Below are 16,447 nucleotides of genomic sequence, written 5' to 3'. Positions count from 1 at the left end.
AAGCCACTGTCACCTCAGTACTCAGGGACAGTTTCATTAACACCTTCTCGTATGTGACTCCTCTCCAGTTTAACTCCCTGGGACAGGTGAGTTAGGCAGACAGGGACATTTCCCCTGGGAGATTAAAAATATTCTGGGTCACTTCTCTAATATTTTGCTGCACATGGAAGTCACTCAATCCTTCAGCTACATTGAGAGTGACAAAATGTGCTTGGCACGGGCTGCAGAGCAGGGTCCCTGCTGAGGCAGCTGTTCCTGCACATTCCTGCTGGGTACCCCCTGTGCTGGCCACACAGGAGGAGCCTGCAGCAAACTCCTCCACATGGCAAGATGAGAAAAGTCCTTGAGTAACAACTTGGCCTTTCTCCATAGCTGGGAAACTGAGGCACCCAAGGCAGATGACTGCATCTAAGCCACAGATGGCCAGAGGGTTTCAGGCAAAGCTGGGCACGGAGTTTTGATCCAAGCTATTTAGACCACACATCACGTCTGATGACTAAAATGATGGTATTGGTACTCTGCTTCAAACCCTGCTTGGCTCTGGAATAAGAGACAATTAAAAATGTAGGAAAATTCCTGTTATTAAATGTCCATGGTGAAGCTGACCGGACAGATAAGGAACAAATCCACAAACATCAGCAAACAGCATGTTGAGCTGTGGAAATAAAGAGGAAAGAAGTAAACAAGGCCATGTCTCCACAGAAAGACAGAGTTATACCAGTACAGCTATAACTGCCCTGGAAACCTCTCATCTCAGGGCAAGAGGCCTTTTGGGCCATGCCTTCAGAAATTAGTCTGCAAATGGTCTTGCTTTTAACTGTCTTCACTCAGGAGGATATTAAAAAAAAAAAAAATCGGTATAATTTAGAGTCACCCCTCACCTGACACTGAGTATTTTCATAGACAAAGTGGAAGCCTTGTCACAGCCCCTGTACAAATAAACTCTCTGCACTTTTTGGAGGATTCTCCGTGCAGGATCCTCTCCAGTGCTGCTCCCCGAGTGTTTACTGGTTGTTAACTGTGCTCCCTGACAGCCTCCAATCTCGGAGAGCATCAAAGGGGAAGGAATGCCACTTCCCTAAACGTGATAGACTATTGCTGCAGGCAGGAGTAACTTGTGCTGTCAGTGTTCAATTAGCACCAAGTTAAACTAAATGTCTTGTGAATATTTCATAACGATCTGCCAGCATCGTATCTGAACTCTCTGGCTTTTACCAAGCCATTTCCCTTCCAAAGTGACATGATGTGGAATTAAAGAGGAATGATGAGCCAATCTCGCTTGTTTGAGTATCTGCTCAAGAATTACGCTGTATAACTAAAAAGTAGTAATAATTTTTAAAAAAAGCACAAAATACCCCAGCAACAACTGTCACCTAAAATTATCCTTTGATAATAAACTGTCTTTGAACAAAGTGGGAGTTTACACACAGTTCTTTTTCTGACTGTAAATTTATTGCAGCTTTCCCGTTCACTTTGCGAGTTGCAGGAGCTGATGTAAGCTTTTATATTTCCCATTTGTTTTTCACACAAAGCCGAGGAGTTAAATGGGTTGGAACAGACCTTAAAAGCCAGGACTAACTTTAACTGGAAGTGCTGAATCTGTGGCAAGCGCCAGGTGAGCTGCAGGAGCGAGCCAGCCTGGGCTGCGCTGCGTGCGAGAGGCAGCAGCTCCTCTGTGGGATCTGGGGCAGAAAAAAACCCCACACAAATGCAAATAACTCGGTGCTGCAAACCAGCCACTCTGCAGACACGCAAATCCCGGGCTGCAAAGTAGCTGTGGGATCTGCCTCACCTGCCTGGGGGTCCTGGGCACTGTCCCCAGGGAGCTGACTCAGGCTCGCAGCAGGAGCTGGAGTATCCACTGAGCCCTGGCACGCTGGGAAAGCTCCAGGAAGCAGAGGCAGCAAAATCTCAGAGGTCGCTGTGCTGATTGCTCACAGTCCCCTCTGAAGGACAGAGGCCTTCTCCAAAGAGGAAAGGTGCCACAGGGCACCAAGAGCTTTTCCAGCTGGGGCTGCCAGCAAGGAGATCAGTTGGTTCCAACGCTAATGGAGCAAAGCCACCAATTCACATCACCTCATCCATCACAGCCCCAGATGATAAATGACCCTGGGTCTGCACCAGCCCGGGCTGATGATGCTCTGCAAAACACGGCCAAATTGTCCAGCTCTGCTTGCTGAGGAGATGGTCCCCTCGAGCGAGGAAGGGCAGGCTGAACTAGAAACTTCTGCTGGCCTGGCTGCACAGGCTGGGGTGAATGTTCCAGGGCAGTTCCTAGGCACGAGCAGAACAAGTGCTGAGACAGGTTTTTAAGTGAACTCAGCAAGTAAAGAGCAATGGTGAGTCTGAAATAACCACAGGGACTGAACCATTTCCCTTGGCCAGTGCCAAGTGACCCGTGGCTACTCTCACCCAGCAATGCTGCCTTTGGGTCTGCAGGCTCATCACCCCCAGGTTTTAAAGGAAAACAGTTACCACTTATTAGCTATCTGCCCACAAAGAAAAAAAATATAAAAGTCACAGCTCTTTTGGTAGTGAAGGCTTGGTAAGAAAAGCCACAAGGGAGCTATTCTACAGCACTGAATGCAATAGTTACCTGTTGCTGCAGCTGTATTGATGTAACAGATAAACCCTGCTCCTACAGGCAGGATCTGGGCTTTGCCATTTTCAGAATAGCATCATATGTAAATGTATAGCAACTCTTGCCCTTGGTGCCCAGTCCTTGCCCAGTTTGACCACCCTCTGTGCTGGCACAGCCCCTGCAGGAGCGTGGGACCCACACTGCCCGTGGCACGGGGAGCTGCTGCTGGCCCTGCAGAGCCACTGCTGTCCCAGACAGCCCAACTGGCAGCAGCAGCTGGGGCAGAGACCTCAGCACACAGCCACCACAGCCTCCCTTCTCCCCAGGGCCTGCAGGGGTGCACCCCACAGCCCAGCTCCCAGGGACATGGCCTGGCTCCAGCCCTATGGCACAGCCTCTAGTGAAGGGTGCTACAGCAGACAAACACACAAAAATACCCTGGAAAGAGTGGGGGAGATGGAGGGAGGATGGCCAGGGAACTTCAGAGATACCACAGACACCTGGAGAGATAGACCCAGACCTGGGGGAGAAAACCAGACACAGCCCAGTCCTCAGGGCCAGGGCACTGCTGTTAAGCCCTACACCAAGATATGCCAATTAATGCCCCTCCTTCCCAGACAACGAGGGAGTTGGCTCTGCTGGAGGGGGGATTGGCAGGAAGCCCCATTCCCCCCTCTCCACTCGCACCTGAGTCTGTGCATGCTGGCTGGGGGGGAGGAAGCCCAGTGCAAAGATGTTTAAAGGCTCCCATAATTTGTTTAACAGACCCGAGGACCTACCAGCATTTAACTGCTGCAGACATGGCTGTATTACAAACAGCAAACCAAACCCAAGCGTGGCTGGGCTGGAATATTAATCCATCCCTTCAAGGGCAATGGAAACAGGAAGATCCCACAGATCACTGGGAAGGGGGGATTGGGCTGGGGACAGGCAGCCTCGTTAACACCCAACACCCCGGCCCTTCCCAGCTACAAACACTGACATTTACCCTCCCCAAAAGGCTGAACTAATATCCTGATAGTGCTGCTGGCACCTTTCCAGCAGATGGTTTTGTACATAGACCTGTTGGGGTTTTTGACACAGGCACTTGTCTGAGTGCCAACCTCTGAAAAATAACTCAGGAGGCCTTTTATGGATCTAAATTTGAGGCTTTGGGGACTTTTTCCATTTTCTTCCTTGTCAGACCATCAGAAAGAATGCAAATACTACTAAAGTCATGGAATAGATTTTCCTGATTGTGTGTTCAGCTGTACAGCAGTTGCCAGGGTAAATTCAAGGATGTGCTTTAAAATGCCAAAATATATTAGTAACACTTGTCTATGAAAATAATGATTATAGGAAAGGGATTTATTTGTAAACCTTACAGAGAAAACACAATTCATCCCATATTTTGCTGTGGAAAAGTCCCACATGAATTGAACCTTCAGCTGGTGAGCTGAAAATTGCAGGACCTGGAAAACCTCCAGTGGCTGGAACACTCCCAATGTCACCAGAGCATTTCCGACCCACCCAGTCCCACTGGCTTTTTAGCAGGTTGTTAGAAATAATCAGAAGGCTGTAAAAATAATATTTCTGCCTTGATTAACGTGATGTTCCAATCTGCTGTTGGGTTTTGTCCTTGATAATCAGAGGGCAGAGGCAGATGCTGAGTGTGCAATCACCAACCACCAGTCTGTGTGTCAGCCCCCAGCACAGAGGGGAAAAAATAAAGGAAAGGGATCCAAGGGGAGAGTCACAGCAGAAATAATTGTACCACTTTAAGAGGGAACAGCACATGTGTAACTCCTGGGAAGAAGGAGCCCTGGCAGGACAGGGAGTGAAGAAGGGCTTTGCTGTTCCCTCACCTGTCAGAGGTGCTCATCCATCACCAGGCACAGGGAGGAGTGTGACACTCACTGAATTAAGGGCCCTCAAAGCCTGAGCCTGTGCCATGGCATGGACACAGCAGAGGTGCCACAGCACCCACGGGGGCACAAAAGAACTCCCAGGACTCCCATTGCCCAGGCAAGACCCCTGACCTTCAGGTGCACCTGGACTCCAGAGAGGACTGGCCAAGGATCAGCTCCTGCTTGTCGGAACTCAGAATGTCCCACAGACATTCTCAGACGTTCCAGACCCAGGTCAAAAGCATCTGAGACCCTGGCATGCAGCCAGAGACCCCTGTGGCTTTGAATCTGACCCATGGAACAGTTTACCAACTTTGCAGGAAGAACAAGAAGTCACAAAAGTTTAGATATTGTAGTAGAAGTAGTCACGAAGTAAAGGGTAGGATTTCTGAGTGCTGTACAGGGGGGTTTTAAGCCTTGTACGCAGGGGTCCAAGTTTTGTACATGGGGGTCAGGAGATCTAAGATGGAGGGACTTAGGTGTGTCCTGTCCTCTTTCTTTCTCCTTCCTAGCCTCCATGTCTTTGGTGATGTTGGCACTCACAGATTGGTTTAGAGTAGAAAGTCACCATTCAATATAGATAGTAGGTATTGGAGAAAAAGTATAAACATGTAGTACGTAATATATGATATAAAAGATGGCAGCAGCCCCTGGGAGGGCAGTGTGCCTTTGTCTGAGCTGCTGAACGGGCCACAGCAGCTCAGGAGAAGAATCTTGTAGATAACCAACAATAAACAACCTTGAGAACAGACAGCAGAAGACTACTGAGTCTTTCTTCAAAGGCACGGGTTGGAGGAGGGACTTTTCCATCTTTTGGGGTCACCCCAATCCGGGGGTGAAACCCCACACCTGCTCCTCTGCACAGGGAGGTCTCAGTGTCCCTGGTGTCCCTCAGTGTCCCTGGTGTCCCTCAGCCACTGCAGAGGGTCCTACAGCAAACCCAGCTGTTCCTGCCAAACACATTCCCCCGGCTCCCTCTGGAGCAGGCACTGCCAGCAGGGTGAGGTGGGCACCCCCTGCCTCTCCTTGCAGATCTCTGTGGTTGGAACCCATGAAAAATCCCAATTTTTTTTTTTTTTATACTTCACCTGGTACCTCCAGGTTTCTGTGAGATGTTTTATTGCATTAGTGTTGTCAAATGGTGACATTTCTGAGTGTAAGTCATAGGGTTGTTGTTAATGCCAATTTAATGGTGCTAAAATGATTAAATATGGCAGGCTTTTAAATAATGAGGTACATAAAAGGTGTTAATAACCTCTTAAGTGCTTTAATAATATTCTGTGCTATCATAAAATGTTAGTAATTGGACCTCTTAACTTTCATCTGCCATAAAGTAATGAAAGAAAAAAATCTCAACAGAGGCGCTGAATGGCTGAAGATTTTGCTTAAATAAAAAAAAAAATGGAACAATGGTAAAACTGAGCCCTATTTGTTAAAAAAATAAAGAAAAAAAAAAGAAAAAAAGAGAGAAAGAATTAACTGGAAAGCTCAGTGGAACATGCATTTTAATATCATGCAAATTCTTAGCATTTCCAAAAAACGTGTTTGGTGTAAGGTACTGCAAGAACAAAGGATCCCAATGAAGGCACGATGGCTCAGTGCTAAACCCAGCATCCCAGGAGCTGCTGAGTCTGAGTGAGACAAACCCGTGTGTCACTTGTGGAGTTAGAAACAGCAGCTTTCTTGTGCAGAGGATCACAGCATCTCCTGATAACAGAGCTACGCTCAGCCTGGGCTGCTCTTGCAGCTGAGCAGAGCTTCTCACACAGGTTAAAACCAGCAGATCTGCTCCTGGGAAAGCTCTGCTGGGACAGGCAGGGCTGCAAACCCCAGCATTTCAGAGGGAGTGCAAGTGATCAGGGCTGAAGGATCCTTCAGTGCCCCCACAGGTAATGAATTCTCAGTGCTGAGCAGCACCCACTGAAGCATGAAACTGGATTGACCGCATGCGGAACAGCCAAATGTAATTAAAATTCTAAACGGGAAAGCCAAATAGGAATATCTAAATAAAATTTGGACAGGATCCTGGGTAAGCAGCAGCTTCAACAGAAAAGGCCAGAGGTCTGTAAAATCCCCTCCAGGCTACTGCTTGAATCCCATCCAGCGAGTAGCTAGAGGAGCTGCAGCAGTGTCCATAAAATGTGCTGACACTGGGCTGGTGTTGCCTTAAAAGGCTCCCCAGGATAATGTCCAGGGATGTTCCTTAGGTCCCCTCCTCCCAAACAGCAACCCAACCCAATCAAATTATTGTGAGAAACCTGCATCAGCAAAATAACTTTCATTAATGGATATTTGCAGGTTCCTGGCTCAATGGCTCTCAGGGAAGCCTTTTAAGGTCTCTTTAGCTGCTGCCTGATGTGCTTTGCTTTTCTTTATTGCCTGTTAACATGTGCACCCAGTTCTTTTAAAGAACAGGTGCTTTGAACTGACTCTAAAATAAAGGAAATCAGAATTTTGGGTTTTGCCATGTAAGAGTGGTGTAACAGAGCTCTTTAGAGCCATGAATCCCACCCCTGTGAAACACAGGGTGCAGTGATTTTCCCCAGCCTCTATTTATAACATTTCGTCACACAGCAGGGAGGGGGCACAGGCCCACGTGAGCCAGGCAACCAATGCTCAGCAGGAACAACAATAGTGAACAACAGAAGCCAAGAGTTTGCCCATAGGCATTGAAAAATTATAACGAGCAAATCGATTTTGAGTAGTCTAAATTTGCTTGGAGATAAATCAGGAGCTGAACAAATGCTCTATCTAACAGAGAAATGATTCACCAAGTACAGTGTTCCTGGAACCACAGAGAGTGCTCTTGGCTGCTCTGAATGCTGGCTTTTTTTTTTTTTATTTATTTATTTCTCAGACAAGACCATTATTATTTTCTTGTTACAGGTCTTGTGCTGATCCTACTGCAGTCAATGACAAATTCTCCATTGGTTTCAATGAAGGACTTGGTCTCCTAAAAGCAATTTTTCATCAATACCTAAAGTACTTCCTTGACTCTCATATTTAAGAGTGAGACTGGTCCCCACCCTCTCCCCAGCACAGCTACAATTTGCAAAGTCCCTCCATGTCCCACTGCAGGCCCCAGTATCCCAGAATAGGATCATATTTCCTCTTAGAGAGATGCTCTCTGCTTCATTTGATGTGCCCATTACTTGAAAACTCTCTCTCCTTTTGTCCATTAGCTAAATTCTGGATGAGCTTATTATTCTGCTTTGGTTTGTAACAATCCCGCTGGATCCATCTCTATGCTTATTAGGATTTTAGAAATGCAATCTAATTTGTGCTAAAGCATACAAATCCGGCTCCCCCATGATCTGTGCTGCTCAACACCCCACTCTGTGTGCAGCACAGCTCTGATCTCTGCACAGCAGAGGAAGGAGCAGTGCTGGGGTACAGGCCAAGCGGGGACCCCCACTGAGAGAAATTCCTGAGCTCTGGTGAGCCCCGGACCAGAAGTGAAGCCCATTGGTTTACAGGTAGCTCTGTTAAATTCCTTTTCGACTCCCCATAAAATACTCATTTCTTCAGCTTGACTGGAAATCATCAAGCTCCTTTGGGTGGCCCTGAGAGCAATCTATTTTGAACAAAGTTCCTGGAATCAAAACATGGGCAAAGCCAAAGAGATGCTCATGTGCTTTTTACACTCATTCTCTTGTGGTTTTTTTGTCTCACACCAGCTCAGACTGCAGCCAGGGCAAGTCCCAGCCCTGCTCTGAGCACATCTTCACCAGCACAGAGAAACACAACCCAACAGCTGGCAGGGGCTGGTTGATGGTGTTGATTGGGTAAGATAATTAAGAGCAGAAGTTGTTTTGTGCTAGGATAGGTTAAAAAAATACACAGAGCAAGTGTTTCATTTTGATTCGATGGCTTTGTTTTCTGGAGAAACATCTCCAGCCATTACACTGAACTTCAGCGTGGCTGCAGCACAGGACAGACATAGCATAGACACTTCAGCTTCTTCCTGATTTCCCCCGAGAAGCCCCTCATGCCATCCTGATACCTGAAAACAGTCACCGCCTCTGGTTCCCCACCTGAGCTTTGTCCCATTTGACCAGGGATCATTCTCACCCCACCAGAGAAGAGCCAGGACACAGGACATGGTGATCCCACCACAAGGAAAAGACTTTTTCTCCCTTCATTAGGTCAGAGTCCAGAGTGGGCTCTGCAGTGGGCAGGGAGGACAGAGGGGTGGCCACCAGCAGCTCCTGGGACACTCCTGGAGCCACAAGAGCCACCATGGCAGGTCAGTGGCACTGCCACAATTACAGGGTCACCCTGGCCACCAACTTGGGCGGCCTGGGCTCTTCTCGTCAAGGCTGAGTAACAAATACTTGGTTTCTCCAAACTCCCTACTAACTTCAACAAGCCTGGTCCTCCTAAAGACTCTCTGAGTACCATTTAGTGCTTAATAAATGCTCTGCCTCATGAAAAAGAAGGAGATAAAATCAATAAAGTGCCTGCAAAGTTGCTTTGTACCGTCTCACATGCATATTTAGAAACCCTCTCTTCCCTGCCACTCACCTCATGGATCTATTCTTGGAGGATAAAAACTGGGATATACTTTGCAGCCAAAAGTAAAGTCATAAAGAAGTTTGCTCACGTTCCTCGACACATGAGATATAGAGTTAATTAAAAATTGTTCTCTGTACAACAGGTTTGTTTCACTGGAAAATGTCACTGATGTAAGGCTGTTCTACTCTTGTTGCCAGCTACATTGAATTGACTCCATTATAAGCTTACTCCTCCCCCCCCCCCCCATTACTTTTCTTCCAATAATAAACCAGAGAGGTCGTAGAGCCCACTTTTTTATTGGAAAAAGTGCATTAGGATTAGCTGGGTTGGAGCAGTCATTTTATGCCCCTCCAGTCCCTGTTTATCTGTGGCTCTACAGAAGCAGCAAATACTTGCTCCAGTCCTGCTCAGTATAAATGAGATTTTTGATCCTACAGGCATGGTGCTGTTAAAAGATTTTTAATTAGATAAATACATTTTATAAAAAGATTTTGCAGAATAGTTGCCTCTAGCAACTGTAACAATCTTGAAGCTTCATCTTCTAAAAGGAAAGAAAACTCTTGCAGGAGGCTGGTTGTGTTATATAAAAATGAAAGATGGTATTACAGAATTAATAGGAAGGGGCCAATGGAAATGCAGTCCCACTCCTAGAAACGGGAGTTTGTTTCATTACTGACTTCAAACAGCACATGGATTTGTGCTCTCATTTTTCCAGCCAGATTGCCAAGTGTCAGCCCTGGGCTGGAGGAGTCACTGGCCCAAGCTGGAGGGAGATGTTTCCCCAGCTGCCGAGCCCCCGAGGGGAGCCCTGCGCTGCCCTGGCTGTGCCCCGCTGCCTCCCCAGCTCCGGCCATCCTCACCAGAGCGTGTCACCATAACCCCCTCTGCAGCACAGAGCTTGCTTGCCTTGCCTGCCAGCCATCCTGGAAGTGTCCTTCAGCTGAGGGGACGCTCTGGGGGCTGTCCCTCCCTGCCTGAGGATGGAGAACAAGGCGCATCCCGCAGGCATTGCGTTCCCAGGGCGCCCTGCTTGGCAGGCTCAGAGGAGGGGATCCCAGCCCTCCTGATCCCACCTGTCAGGCCTCAGAGGGAGCAAGGTGAAGGGCAGACATGTGCCCAGGTCATGCCAAGGTGACAAGAACTGCTCCCATGTCTTTCTCCATCCTGCTCCGGGATGCCACGGCCCCAAAGGCCTCACTGCTGCTCTGGGGCAGGGACTGCACAGGACTTTCCCTCTTCTCCTTTCACATCCCGCTAGTGAAGCCTCACAATCTGCTGTCAAGGTGGGGAGTTTTATCCCTGCAGACTGAGTGCAGGATAGCAGCTGGAATGGGAACTTTTCCATGCTCACCCCCATAGTCAGTATATTTAGCCCTGACCTAGAAAGACCATCCTTTCTAGGGCTGAGTTGTGATTCAGACAGTCTGCTTGCTGAGCAGAGACTGCCAACTGTGCCGAATCATAGCTGATTAGAGGTGGGAGAGAGCCTGAAAAACAATACACCCAGGCAAATGCAGTGGGTTTGGAGCATTTCATGGAAATTATATTTAACACCATTCTGGTGACTTAAAGAAAAGTTAAAACAAACAACCCTCGCACCTTCCAAAATAACCCTACCTGTCTCTGGTGGGAGAGGAGAGACTGGCAAAGGGTTGCTATTTTAAATCACAGTGGAACGGGGTAAAGAAAGAATATACATGTAGGTAGATCCATACATAGGTATAGATACATGCACACACATCTCCAGAGGAAGCACGGGACTCATTGTCTGAGAAAGGAAGGGTGGACAGAGAAGCAGACACTTTTTTTTGCATTTTAGGGGAAATTCTACCTTGAAGCAAAACAAATTCAATTGTGTCTAAAGGGAAGCAAGAACAAAAGAAAAAAAAACAACATGAGAAGATGTCTGGAGACATCGTGCTCATACAGAAATGTCTGCTGGCAGGTCAAAAAGTGTCCCATCAGCCCAGCTTGGGACTGGAGCTTGTATCCCACAGGCAATTATCCCCTGCCTGCAGACACTCTCAGGCCATCCCTGGGATTTGAAGGAGAAATCTTATCTGCAGGCCTGTGAGAAAGCAGAAGGAGGCACACGTTATGCTTACACACCAGTAAAACAAGCAGGGAGTTAAACTGGAAAACACTGCACAGCCCAGCCTGGAGACAGCAGAACAGGAGACTAAACACAGCAGTTTAACAAATAATTACAGGTTCTTTATACGGCCTAGAATTTGTAATCCACCTTCATCCACTTCTCTTTGCACAGTTTAGAATTACAATGCCAAAGGGATCACAGGGAATCATGAAATAATGTCCTGCATTTGAGTGCAGAGCAGACAGTCTCGGATGGTTTTAGATACTCTTTTCATGAAACATTTACCATGTGGCACCCAAGTGTTCCCTCCATTGTACCTTGGCAAACACAGCGGACATGCTGGTACAGGCACTCACACAGACAGGATGTTTGCAGACATTAAAAGTGATGCGGGAAAAAAAGAAACAAACCCTGACCTGGATAAGTTCTCCTCGATTTAAATTCAGTAAAGTGTGGGCATTGAATATTATCTCCATAATAAATTTGCCACACCATAAAACAGAGTGGGGAATCAAGAAGCAATATCTTGCATTTCAACAAACGCTCGGTCTCTGAGGACCCCCACCATCCCTTGGTATGTAGGAGTACAATTTATCATCTGTATTTTTCATCTTAACTGCATGAAGAACAGGGTATTATGGCAGTGGTGCCGGACTGGTGTTTGGGGAACTGTGAATCCATTACCTGCAACAGACTCCCTGACTCCTCAGTAAGCCCCAGCTGCTTGATTTCCCATCTGCATTTCCATTTCAGAGAAACTTTAAATGATTGTCAGAAATATCTGAGGAGTCAAAAAGGAAACAGAAAATATCTTAGGTCAAATAAGATCTATACTGTTTGACTATAAATAAAAAGGGGATTTTATATTTTAAGTGGGTTTTAAACACTGGTAAATAATTCTGGGAGAAATTGCAAACTGGCAGCTTACTTAAAAACACCTTCAAAACCACTTCACCTTTTAAAATTTTTTCCTTACACATTTATTTTGTTGAATTTACACTGGTTTGGGAAATACTGCAGGATTGCCTACTCTGCATTTTTTGCCCCCATAAATGACCAACAGCATCGACTCAGATCTAATCATGAGAGTTCTTTGAACAAAGTGTGTACAAAGGCTTTACTTTAGGCACAAGCTTAAATGGTTTGGTTTTAGCGAGTTTTAGCACAATCAAGGAACTGCCAAGTGCTCTGCTGGGGGAGTCTGGAGTCAAGCACCGAGGGAGCGCTCGGGCTGAGTGGGGTGAGCATGGTGAAAAGTGAAAATAAAGCATGAATAAACAGAAAATAAGCATGGCACTTGGAGACTGCGCGCTTTGCCGGCAGAGTATTTCTAAGGTGTGTTTTGTATGTTTGAAAATACCCTGTTATTCAGGAGCCTGGAATTGCTCTTCCATCCCCATTGCTGATGAATAGCAGAGGCACAGCATGCAGCCCTTTATTCCGAGGGAACCTTAATCACTCCCCTCCCGAAACTGCTGCTCCATTTGACTGACAGAATTAGAAGCAATCCACATATTGGAGGGGAAAAAAAAGAAAGGCAGACCCATTTGGTTGTCAGACTGTGGGTACATACACAAAGCTTTTAGCAAAAAAAAAAAAAAAAAAAAAAAAAAAAAAAAAAAAAAAAAAAAAAAAAGCAGAGAAAGTTGTTGCCCTCCTAAATGACATCTATATTAATGACATGAATGACAGGCTTAAGGGGAAAATTATAAATCTTTCTTTCCAGCTTTTCTTTGATTGCCCAACCATATATTTCATCTTTCCAGGGAGCAGGGCCATTAAACCCAGAGCTGACAGAGCTGAGAGCTGTTGGGAAGCTGCAGCCAGCTCCCTCTGGAGCAAGGAGCAGCTCTGGGTCTCTCTGGCCCAGGTGAGACCGTGGAGCACCAACAGCACCAACCCAACCCAGGCCAGCATCCCTGCATGGCAAAGGAGAGCAGCAGGACTCAGGAGGGGTTGGGCCATGGAACTCCCATCATTTGGGATTCCCGACTCCTCCCTACCCTGTTTCACAGGAAATAAACACAGGGGATGCTCTGCCCCTGTTTTTATGGCAGAACAAGTGCTGCAACCTGCCAGCAGCAGCACCCAGGGTGACCCCAGAGCCCCCCCAGGATTCTCTGTGTTGGCAGCAGTAGCTCTTCTGCTCTGTGAAGGAGCTTTGGGCTCCTGATGGAAGGAGGAATGTTGGCTCTCCTTTCCCATGCCGTACACCAGGCTGCCTCTGTCTCCAGAGTAGCCACAGATTTCTGCATTTCTGCTTTGTTCATTTTCCTATGCAGTCTCCAGGGAAAACAAGAGGAGGACAAAGAAACCCCAGTGTCTTGCAGGATCACAGACACAGATGTAATCATCTTCAGTTAAAAATAATTCCTTTAAATGTCCCTAGAGCAAGTTCCATTTTCCCTGGAGGTGATACATAACTAATAAAACTGAGAGACCCCCTCTGCAGTTGGATGTTTGTGTGTATATTCATTTGCACATACACATATTAATTTTTCTTTTTCCATAGGAGCCTCCTGTGAAAGATCATTATGGTCATGTGGAACTGCCTGTGCTCAGACACTCTGCAAAGATACTTCCTTGGGTTTTATTGTCTGTGACCACTGCACTTATATTTTACAGCAGCCTAATTACTGACAATCCCCTTTAAATGCTGACATGCAATGCAAAGCTATTCTGCAGGTGAATGAGTAGATGTAACATTTCTCTGTGTTCTCTAAAATTGTGTAGTAGTATTAACTGGATTTGTCAACAGCAGGACTGTCTGGAGAAATTATTCCATTTAAACAAGGTCCTTGATTTCCTATCACCAGGAGCACTGAATCCAGTGTTTGGGGAATGGTTATGTCATGGAGGAAGTGGTGGTTTAAAAAATTATATGGGTTTGTTTGAAACCTCCCACACCGCTTAGTTTATAACAATAAAAGACAATGATGGTCCCTTAAAAATCAATTGAGGGGATAGAATTAAGAAAGAAAAAATTAATAATCCAAGTGAGGCTAAGTCTGCCTCTCTGGCTCTACCTGTGCTACACAGCCCTAACAGATACAGTCCCAATCTTTTTCCTACTACTGCTACCATAGATAATAAAACTAATTTAATTTTCTGTCACTCTTTTCATTTTAATGGACACCCAGAGATTTCACAGCCGTAGGAGAACAGTGCACAAAACCACATCTTTTCTGGAACGAAGAGAGACGGAAAAAGAAAAATCTTGTGTGGAAATGCCAGAAGAAACATTGTCATGAAAAACAGGCTTTAAATATTGAAAACATAATAAAGGACAACATACAGCACAGGAGAAACAGGCTGAATAAAACATGCTGCTATTAAAGCCCTGGAGCTCAGTCCTGGAGGGATTTGCAATTTCCCGGCGCAGGCTGTGATTTTTCAGGGATTCTGAGTGCCACTGGAAGGGCTGCAGAGCAGTCCCCGTGCTGTGACAGGTAGCAGCTCCCTCCCAGGCTCAGTCTGGCACATTAAAACCCAACAGGATCTTTCTTTTTTCGGCTCAGTGCCTCGGAGGCTCTCACACGTTTGTTACCCCCTGCTCATCCCACCCCGGCGATGAGCGCAGTATAAATAGCTACCAGTAGATGACAGATAGAACATGGACATGACAACAGTGTCCTCCCCCTGCTCCCACAGTCGGCACAGCAATTTCTGTCGTGATCCGCTCCTTCCTGGGACTGTGGGAGCACAGCAGGAGTCGAGCTGACTCCAGGCAAACTCCTCGGGCTGGCCCCGAAACCCCATCTGAGGTGAACGTGCAGGTGAATATTTAGCTGAGCAAAGTAATAACCTCAGGGTTAATGAGGACTTGGCATAATTTAAGAGATGGTCATAACTGGGAATCCATGTCATTTGTTCAGTGCTTCAGCAAGCTCCCACTTTGGCTCTTTTTTTCCCTAAACCCCTGCAGCACTGTTATCCAGCTCAGGGATAATGGAGGGGATTAAAAATCAGCTCCTCATCTCTTGCTAATTCTGCTTGCTTCACTGTCCTATATCCAAAGCAACAAAATAGGGGCAGGATGGCCAGCTTTGGGAGCCATCATTTGGTTTGACTGGCAAGAGGCCAGAGAAGAGCAGAAAGGAGTGATAAGAGATGTGGAAAATATGACCTGTAAGGAAAGGTTGTAGGAATTTGGTTTGTTTAGTCTAGAGAAGAAAAGAACGAGGAAAGATTTGATAAGAGGAAAGATATGACAAAAGTCTTCCAACATGCAGAAGTTTGTTATAAAGAGAACAATACTCTTCTTGTTCCTTCAGAAATCACCTTATTTGCAGCAAAGACTGGGGCTGAGGCATTAGGAAAACATCTTTCCTACATGCAGGAGCAGGGAGATCCTGGACAGGCAGTTGTGCCCAGAGGGCTTTCAGAACAGGTTATTGAGGCACGTTCCTCTGACAGGCTCCTCCTGGACACTCAGTCCAGGCTGTCCCTTTGGGGATGCGACCATGTGCAGGTGCCACATTTTGGCAACTGCCTTCACGTGCACACGGACACCCAGAGCAACGGCAGCGTCCTGGTAAGGAGTGAGCCCTGGCCCGAAGTCAGAAGAGAACTGGCTTGCAGAAGTCAATCCCCAGTCCTGCAAAGCTGCAAATATTTCACAAGGTTCACACAGCCTCAGACTCCACAGGCTTGGCAGAGCCTGCCCGGCCGCTCTCCTCACGAGCTGTACAGAGTCTGGATTCAGCCCTGAGCTGGCAATGTGTTGAAGACACATGGGGCAGAAAAGAAACCAAACTTGCTCTGTTTAGACTGACATTGGCTCCCCACTGTTGACAGCAGTCCAGATTTGGGGTCTGGTCTTTCTTCCATTGAATTCCACAGGGAATTTTTCTGTTGGCATCAGTGGGGGCAGTAATAAGCCATTGTATCTGTCAGTGCAGGCTGCCAGTGGAAGACAAACTGGAACTGCTAAGTGCTGTCTGTAATGAGAGATCATTTTCCCCTCCCTCCTCCTCTCTCTCAAGTCCATTTTCGGACCATAACCACATTTTAATGAATAAAAAGTTGTTGTTTCAAATCCTTGCAGAACTGTGCTCTCTGCCAAGCCTGTTTTTCTTCTGGAAAGACAGATGCATGTGCTCACATTATGGTAGTAGTTTTTTGCATGCCATATATTTTCAGTGATGTTCATGAAACAAGAATTAGTGACACTAATAATGACAAATCAGAGGGCTAATATTGTTTAACCCTGTTAAAGAGTGTTATTACATTTACATGTTCCCACAGAGTAAATGCTGTTCAACTCAGACATATGTCTTGCTATCTGTTTATTTTTATGAATCAGAAATGAATCAGCAGTCAAAGAGTGTCCTGTAGATTTACTTGTCTCATATACCATTTTAGAAGGGA

This window comes from Motacilla alba, chromosome 20, assembly GCF_015832195.1.
Source record: "Motacilla alba alba isolate MOTALB_02 chromosome 20, Motacilla_alba_V1.0_pri, whole genome shotgun sequence".
In the NCBI taxonomy this organism is placed as follows: Eukaryota; Metazoa; Chordata; class Aves; order Passeriformes; family Motacillidae; genus Motacilla; species Motacilla alba.
Note: the sequence above shows the minus strand (reverse complement) of the source record.